We start from the raw sequence: 9,343 nt of genomic DNA, 5'->3' as shown, positions 1-9,343 counted from the left end.
TACAGAAGAATGCTGAAGATTAGATGGGAAGATCACATAACTAATGAGGAAGTATTGAATAGGGTTGGGGAGAAGAGAAGTTTGTGGCACAACTTGACCAGAAGAAGGGATCGGTTGGTAGGACATGTTCTGAGGCATCAAGGGATCAGCAATTTGGTACTGGAGGGCAGCGTGGAGCGTAAAAATCGTAGAGGGAGACCAAGAGATGAATACACTAAGCAGATTCAGAAGGATGTAGGCTGCAATAGGTACTGGGAGATGAAGAACCTTGCGCAGGACAGAGTAGCATGGAGAGCTGCATCAAACCAGTCTCATGACTGAAGACCACAACAACAACGTCGAGGTGCTTCACTGCGGCAGGCGATAGGAATTTCGACACGATATTGGGAAGTATCCGAAGACTTTTGTCCCTCAGCGCGTGTTGTCGTCACCCCCCCCCCCCCTCCCGCCCTCACTGTTGGATGACCGGTGCGCCCGGCCGCACAGTGGCTCTCGAGGCGGAGCTGCCTAGCGAGCGCCGCTTCCGGCGAGAAATGCGGGCATCCGGAATCGAAGGCGCGACCGGCCCGCCGTGAGCCGCGCGGCTTTTTCCGCAGCGACGACTGGTTTTCCCGCATTGCGGCTGGAAACGCTGCGGTGACCTACTGGAACACATGCCGTGATCGCAGGGACGAAACGGACGCCACAGGAGCAAGTGGAGAACTTATTCTGAGAGGGGACGACACATCGCGACGGCGTCAGCGATCTGAAAGCCCCGCAGCGCTGCCACCCTGTTTTTTTTTTTTTTTTCTTTTTGGTCATCAGTCTACTGACTGGTTTGATGCGGCCCGCCACGAATTCCTTTCCTGTGCTAACCTCTTCATCTCAGAGTAGCACTTGCAACCTACGTCCTCAATTATTTGCTTGACGTATTCCAATCTCTGTCTTCCTCTACAGTTTTTGCCCTCTACAGCTCCCTCTAGTATCATGGAAGTCATTCCCTCATGTCTTAGCAGATGTCCTATCATCCTGTCCCGTCTCCTTATCAGTGTTTTCCACATATTCCTTTCCTCTCCGATTCTGCGTAGAACCTCCTCACTCCATACCTTATCAGTCCACCTAATTTTCAACATCCGTCTATAGCACCACATCTCAAATGCTTCGATTCTCTTCTGTTCAGGTTTTCTTACAGTCCATGTTTCACTACCATACAATGCTGTACTCCAGACGTACATCCTCAGAAATTTCTTCCTCAAATTAAGGCCGGTATTTGATATTAGTAGACTTCTCTTGGCCAGAAATGCCTTTTTTGCCATAGCGAGTCTGCTTTTGATGTCCTCCTTGCTCCGACCGTCATTGGTTATTTTACTGCCTAGGTAGCAGAATTCCTTAACTTCATTGACTTCGTGACCATCAATCCTAATGTTAAGTTTCTCGCTGTTCTCATTTCTACTACTTCTCATTACCTAATACAATGCACTACGATACCGTACAACATACGACAAAGTCGCGAATAAAGCAGGCATAAGGGAAGTACAGAATTTTCCCTTAATTCTGGTTAACGATCACAATTATCGTCAGTCGATTTCGGTCTATAATGAACATTTGCAAACCTGCATAAAACTGATGAAGCCATATATACTACGTGATCAAAAGTATCCGGACACCTGGCTCAAAATAACTTACAAGTTTGCGGCTCCCTCCATCGGTAATGGTGGAATTCAATATGCTGTTGGCCCACCCTTAGCATTGATGACAGGTTCCACTCTCCCAGGCATACGTTCAATCAGGTGCGATGGGGAATGGCAGCCCATTCTTCACAGAGTGCTGCACTGAGGAGAGGTATCGATGTCGGCCGGTGAGGCGTGGCACGAAGTCGGCGTTCCAAAATATGCCAAAGGTGTTCTATAGCATTCAGGTCAGGCCATTACATTACGGGGATGTTATTGTCGTTAACCACTCCGCCACAGACGTGCATTATGAACAGGTGCTCGATCGTGTTGAAAGATGCAGTCGCCATCCCCGAATTGCTCTTCAACAGTGGGATGCAAGAAGGTGCTTAAAACATCAATGCAGGCCTGTGCTGCGATATTTCCACGGGAAACAACAAGGGGTGCAAGCCACTCCATGCAAGACACGACCACACCGTAACACCACCGCCTCCGAATTTTACTGTTGGCACTACACACACTGGCAGATGACGTTCACCGGCCATTCGCCATACCCACACCCTGCCATTGGATCGACACATTGTGTACCCTGATTCGTCACTCTTCACAACGTTTTTCCACTGTTCAATCGTCCAATGTTTACGCTCCTTACACCAAGTGAGGCGTCGTTTGGTATTTATTGACGTGATGTGTGGCTTATGAGCAGCCGCTCGATCATGAAATCCAAGTTTTCTCACCTACCGCCTAACTCTCATAGTACTTGCAGCGGATCCTGACACACACTGGAATTCCTGTGTGATAATCTGGATAGATGTCTGCCTATTACACATTACGACCCTCTTCAACTGTCGGCGGTCTCTCTGTCAATAGACGAGGTCGGCCTGTACGCTTTTGTGACGTGTCCCTTCACGTTTCCTCTTCACTATCACATCGGAAACAGTGGACCTAGGGATGTTTAGGAGCGTGGGAATCTCGCCTACGGAGGTATGATACAAGTGACACCCAATCACCTGACCACGTTCGAAGTCCGTGAGTTCCGCGGAGCGCCCCATTCTGCTCTAAAAATGGTTCATATGACTTTGAGCACCGTGGAACTTAATGTGGTGTCACCGCCAGACACCACACTTGCTAGGTGGTAGCTTAAATCGGCCGCGGTCCATTAGTACATGTCGGACCCGCGTGTCGCCACTGTCAGTACTTGCAGACCTAGCGCCACCACATGGCAGGTCTAGAAAGACGGACGAGCACTCGCCCCAGTTGTACGACGACTTTGCTAGCGACTACACTGACGAAGCCTTTCTCTCATTTGCCGAGAGACAGTTAGAATAGCCTTCAGCTAAGTCCGTGACTACGACCTAGCAAGGTGCCATTAGCCTCACAGTGATTGTAATTAACCGTATCTGGAGATACTCATTTGTATCGTCAATAGCGATGTACCACAAGGATGAATTAAAGTTAAGTATTCAAGGAGCTGCATATTTTTCTCTATAGCATTCATCAAGTATCCTGTTCCAGAACTCACGCCAGCCGGCGTGTGTGTACGCGTGCCTATCGGTAACCTCACCCCGTGTCTAGACTCTTGTCTAGACACAACACTTAACATCCGAGATCATCAGCCCCCTAGACTAACTAGTTAAACCTAATTAACCTAAGGAAATCAAACACATCCATGCCCGAGGCAGTATTCGAACCAACGACCATAGCAGCAGAGCGGTTCCGGACTGAAGCGCCTAGAACCGCTCGGCCACAAAGGCCGCCCATCCTGCTCTCTCACGATGTGTAATGGCTACTGAGGTTGCTGATGTGGAGTACCTCGCAGTAGGTGACAACATAATGGACCTAATATGGAAAACATATGTTTTTTGGGGTGCCGGATACTTTTGATCACACAATGTATTAACATAAAATGATTACGCCAAACTTCCAGTGTCGTAAGATATGCGGTCTGGTCACATTAGTGTGACCAACGCGTATGTATGAATTCTCCGAACGGTGTGGCGCTTTCGTTAGCACAGTGTACTCGCATTCGGGAGGACGACGGTTCAAATCCGCATCCGGCGACCTTGATTTAGGTATCCCGTTATTTCCCTAAATCGCTTCAGGAAAACGCCGAGATGGTTCCTATGGAAGGGCACGGCCGACTTCCTTTCCCGTTCTTCCCTAATCCGATGGGAACGATAGCCTCGCTGTTTTGTCCCCTCCCCTGAATCAACCAGCCAACCTGTGAACGACGTCCACGTGCAATGACCACTCTCAGACGGCAGGTGGCAGCATCAGCAGTGGAGGGTATATAGATTGGGTCGGGGGGACACGAAAACATTACAGTCATTGTCGTAATGTTGGGACGAAGCGATTTATCTCACGTCCAAAAGGGCATTGATCATTGGCTTTCGGGCCAAGCGCGGAAGCGTTTGTGGAACGGCTAAGTTTGAAAACGGTTCGGGCACCATCGTGGTTAATATACACTGCGCATGGCAAAATGGCCTCAGAGGACAGAGATGAATGAGAGCTGCGAAGGTGTGTACGAGTGAACAAACGTGCAACTCTTGAGCAACTAAGCATCCAGACGACCCAAGGGGTTACCAACAGTGACTGCCCAACGTCGTTCAGCGAAAGTTGCTGCGTACACGCCTCCGCACCTATGTTGACTGCTGTTGGTCGACAACGATGGCTGGAATTTTCAGTAAAATACGGCAACTGGGTGACCACTGGGGGCGACAGGTAGCCTTCTCTGACGAATCGTGTTTTATGCTCCATCGCACTGATGGTCGTTGGCGGGTTTGGCGTGCAATGTCTGAAATCAGAAACCCTGAAACAAATGTTGGAAGGGGCCACGCCGGGGGCAATGACCTGGATGTTCTCGTCATTCTGGAAGGGACAATGCTTGAACACAAGGACGCATCTATTTTTGGGAACCAAGTCAGTTTGTTTTTCGTCAGCAAGATGACATCTACTGGCGTGTGGTTCGAAGAGCTCGTAGTTGACTCAACTGTACTCTCCTGGCCATCCATCTCCCCGGATTTAAATCCAATCGAGAATCCGTGGGACCACATGGATTGGGCTGGTACAGCCATGGATCATCAACCGAGAAATATAGTGAAGCTTGCCACAGCACTGGCGTCGCATGGCTCACACATCCCTGTCAGTACCTTTCAGAACCTACTGACCTTTTTCCTGCATGTCTCGCTGCGATCCGCGCTACAAAAGGTGGTCACTCAGGCTCTTGACAGGTGGTAACATTGACGTGACTGGACATTGTATAAAAGAGGTTATCGTTCGTGTCCCCCGGTGCAGACTATGGCCTCATTTATATCTTTTGGCGATACCACTTAGCATAAGCATGTTATGATAAAGAGAGCCGGCTCCCCAGTAGCGGTACATTTAACCACGCGCAGCGTGCGGGTTTGCGCGATGCTGACCTCGCCCTTAACCTCAACACCAGTTAGAATACTGCTCAGCCTACAATCTTGAACCACCATACACATTTCTTCAGTTACTGCATAGAAAGCCAATGTGATAGGCAAACAGACCAGCATATGATAAAAGCTTAAGCAATTTTCTTACTAGACAACCCTCATGAATAGTAGCCGAATTTTATTTTTAAACGTGAGCACATCCACAATCAAAAGACAAACAACGCCAATCATGAGGACAGTAGCACATGAGCAAGTAGCAATGGTAAATTCTGCTTAGATTGGCTACAAACCAGTGCGTGATTTAACTCACCAGAGAACAGTCTTTACAACATAACCATCAATACAATAGCAAATTACTCACACGTGTACTCCCCCACGATTTCGATTCGCAAAGCCATAGACAAAACGTGGAGAACGTATCACTTAGACCAACATAATAATGCTCCCTCAGTTACCCCAAATAACTGACTCCCTTAGTTTCACAGCAAAGAACCAGACCTAATGAAACCACCACAGTTTTCGCGTCTAAATTGTCACAGTACAAGTGAGAGCGTCCAGAGGTGGCCCACAGCCAGACTAGAAGGCAGGCAGCTCGCGACGGCTGGTGGTGAGTAGAGACGCGGCCCGCTTAGCCAGTGGCGACTGGGCTGCCGACAAAGCCACGTGCCGGCCACGTGTCCGGCCAACCCCTGACCCGCATCGCCGCTTCCTGCAGCCGCGGGTCGGATGCGCCTCGCCGTCATCCCGCTCGTCCCGCTTCTGTCACAGCAGGGGGTCGATGAACCCTGCCTCGTAACGTCACAGAGCGCAGAGCCCGCTGCGCTGGGCCAGTGCTGGACAGTGGTCGCACGAAGTAATGGCAGCTGTCGACAGGGGATCTCAAGTTGATTCCGTATTTCTAGATTTCCGGAAAGATTTCGACACCGTTCCTCACAAGCGACTTCTAGTCAAGCTGCGGGCCTATGAGGTATCGTCTCAGTTGTGCGATTCGTGATTTCCTTTCAGGAAGGTCGCACTTCGTAGTAATAGACGGCAAATCGTCGAGTAAAACTGAAGTGATATCGGGTGTTCCCCAGGGAAGCGTCCTGGGACCTCTGTTGTTCCTGATCTATATAAATGACCTGGATGACAATCTGAGCAGTTCTCTTAGGTTGTTCGCAGATGATGCTGTAATTTACCGACTAGTAAGGTCATCCGAAGACCAGTATCAGTTGCAAAGCGATTTAGAAAAGATTGCTGTATGGTGTGGCAGGTGGCAGTTGACGCTAAATAACGAAAACTGTGAGATGATCCACATGAGTTCGAAAAGAAATCCGTTGGAATTCGATTACTCGATAAATAGTACAATTCTCAAGGCTGTAATTCAACTAAGTACCTGGGTGTTACAATTACGAACAACTTCAGTTGGAAAGACCGCGTCTGTGTGGAAGGCGAGCCAAAGGTTACGTTTCATTGGCAGGACACGTAGAAGATGCGACAAGTCCACTAAAGAGACAGCTTACACTGCACTCGTTCGTCCTCTGTTAGAATATTGCTGCGCGGTGTGGGATCGTTACCAAGTGGTATTGACGGAGGACATCGAAAGAGTGCAAAAAAGGGCAGCTCGTTTTGTATTATCACGTAATGGGGGAGAGAGTGTGGCAGATATGATACGCGAGTTGGGATGGAAGTCATTAAAGCAAAGACGTTTTTCGTCGCGGCGAGATCTATTTACGAAATTTCAGTCACCAACTTTCTCTTCCGAATGCGAAAATATTTTGTTGAGCCCAACCTACATAGGTAGGAATGACCATCAAAATAAAATAAGAGAAATCAGAGCTCGAACAGAAAGGTTTAGGTGTTCGTTTCTCCCGCGCGCAGTTCACGAGTGGAATGGTAGAGAGATAGTATAATTGTGGTTCGATGAACCCTCTGCCAAGCACTTAAATGTGAATTGCAGAGTAATCATGTAGATGTAGATGTACGGTGAGGTGGCAGTCGCGGCCGCCGTGTGAATCCACACACTCTTCGCGATGGGCTGCGCGCGAGACAATTTCACACGACGTGTCGCTCAGTGGATTTATTCGGAAACGTTCATTGGCGGGCCCAGATTTCCTGCACTCCCACGTAAGGATCCATGCTTCATTAGGTGGCTAACACTGAGGTGACAGAAGTCAAGCAATACTTCCTCATATTGCCTCTGGCCTACTTTTGCCAGGAGTAGAGCTGCAAGTCGCCAGCGGCCTTGCCGCAGTGGTAACACCAGTTCCCGTCAGATCACCGACGTTAAGCGCTGTCGGGCTGGGCTAGTACTTGGATGGGTGACCATCCGGTCTGCCGAGCGCTGTTGGCAAGCGGGGTGCACTCAGCCCTTGTGAGGTAAACTGAGGAGCTGCTTGATTGAGAAGTAGCGGCTCCGGTCTCGGAAACTGACATAGGGCCGGGAGAGCGGTGTGCTGACCACGTGCCTCTCCATGTTGCACATCCAGTGACGCCTGTGGGCTGAGGATGACACGGCGGCCGGTCGGTATCGTTGGGCCTTCCAAGCTCTGATCGGACGGAGTTTTAGTGCAGCAGGTCGATGAGCCATGGAGTCAACAAGTCACTGAAAGTCCCCTGCAGAAATATCGAGCCACACTGCCTCTATAGCCGGCCAGTTGCCAAAGTATTGCCAGCGCAGGATATTGTGTGTGAACTGACGTCTCGATTACGTCCCACAAATGTTCGATGGAATTCATGTCGGGCGAGCTGGGTGGCCACATCATTCGTTCGACCTGTCCAGAATGTTTCTGCGAACCATTCGGAAACAGCTATGGTCCGGTGACATGGCGCATTGTCATCCATAAAAATTCCATCGATGTTTGGGAACATGACGTCCATGAATGACTGCAAATGTGTCACGACGTAGCCACACATAACCATTTCCGCTTAATTATCGATTCAGTTGCACCACAGTACCCAGTCCAATCCATGTAAACAAAGATGGTCGTGGAGAGAAGCAGCGATTAGCTGCCGTTATCTAGACAGGAGTGACACCATCAGCGGTCGACCAATGGTGTAAACGCCCAGAAGATGACCCCTGCGTCGGGTTGAAACCGGTTGGCGGTATTATAACAATAATAAATGCAATTAAGACTGTTCTCGAATTATCCATGTAAACAAAGCCCACACCATTATGGAGCCAACACGAGATTGCACAGTGCCTTGTTGACAACTTGGGTCCATGGCTTCGCGGGGTCTGCGCCAGAGTCGAACCCTACCATCACGTCTTACGAACTGAAATCGCGACTCATCTGACCAAGGTCACGTTTTTCCAGTCGTCTAAGGTCCAGCCGATACGGTTACGATCCCAGGGGACGCGCTGCAGGCGAAGTCGTGCTGTTAGCAAAGGCACTCGTGTCGCTCGTCTGCTCCCGTAGGCCATTAGAGGAAGGTTTCTCCGAGCTGTCCAAACAGATACTTCGTTGTTCTGCGACTTTTTCAGGCACTACTGCTTGTATGTTAGCACTGACAACTCTAAGCAATAGCTACTGCTCCCCGTCGTTAAGTGAAAATCGTCGGCCACTGCGTTGTCCGTGGTGGGAGGTAATGCCTGAAATTTGGCATTCGATCTCGCCACTGTGGATCGCGAAATACTGAATTCCCTATCAGTTCCTGAAATGGAATGTCCGGTATGTCTAGCTTCAACTACCATTTCATGTTCAAAGTCTGTTAATTCTCGGCCGGCCGCGGTGGTCTAGGGGTTCTAGGCGCGCAGTCCGGAACCGCGCGGCTGCTACGGTCGCAGGTTCGAATCCTGCCTCGGGCATGGATGTGTGTGATGTCCTTAGGTTAGTTAGGTTTAAGTAGTTCTAAGTTCTAGGGGACTGATGACCACAGATGTTAAGTCCCGTAGTGCTCAGAGCCATTTGAACCATTTTCTTAATTCTCGTCGTACAGCCATAATTACGTCGGAAGCCTTTTCACATGAATCACTCGATTACAAATAACAGCTCAGTCAATCCATAGCCCCTTTATACCTTGTGTACGCGGTACTACCACCATTTATACGTGTCCATTTTGCTGTCCTATTACGTTTTGCGCCTCAGCGTATATTGCAGTCCATACGAGAATTGCCGAGAGAGTAATGTACCGTGCTTTTTTCTCAGCCGAAAACAATGCTACGAACGCGAAACGTTACGAATGTATTATTTGAAGTCTCCTAAGTTCCCGTCACTTCCGACAGTTAGCGTAGCTGCAGGACAGTTTCAAAACGACGTCTGTAGGTGATGTACGTTACAAGCATCGTGCCGTCATTGA

The 9,343-nt window shown here is 49.3% G+C and overlaps 1 pseudogene; it reads left to right on the top strand.

Moving 5' to 3' along the window:
• Window positions 1-7,279: 7,279 nt before the first annotated feature.
• Window positions 7,280-7,397, top strand: LOC126106923 (5S ribosomal RNA; annotated as a pseudogene).
• Window positions 7,398-9,343: the final 1,946 nt, after the last annotated feature.

The sequence above is a fragment of the Schistocerca cancellata genome, chromosome 10 (genome assembly GCF_023864275.1).
Source record: "Schistocerca cancellata isolate TAMUIC-IGC-003103 chromosome 10, iqSchCanc2.1, whole genome shotgun sequence".
NCBI lineage: Eukaryota > Metazoa > Arthropoda > Insecta > Orthoptera > Acrididae > Schistocerca > Schistocerca cancellata.
This window is presented reverse-complemented; position numbering and strand designations above follow the sequence as displayed.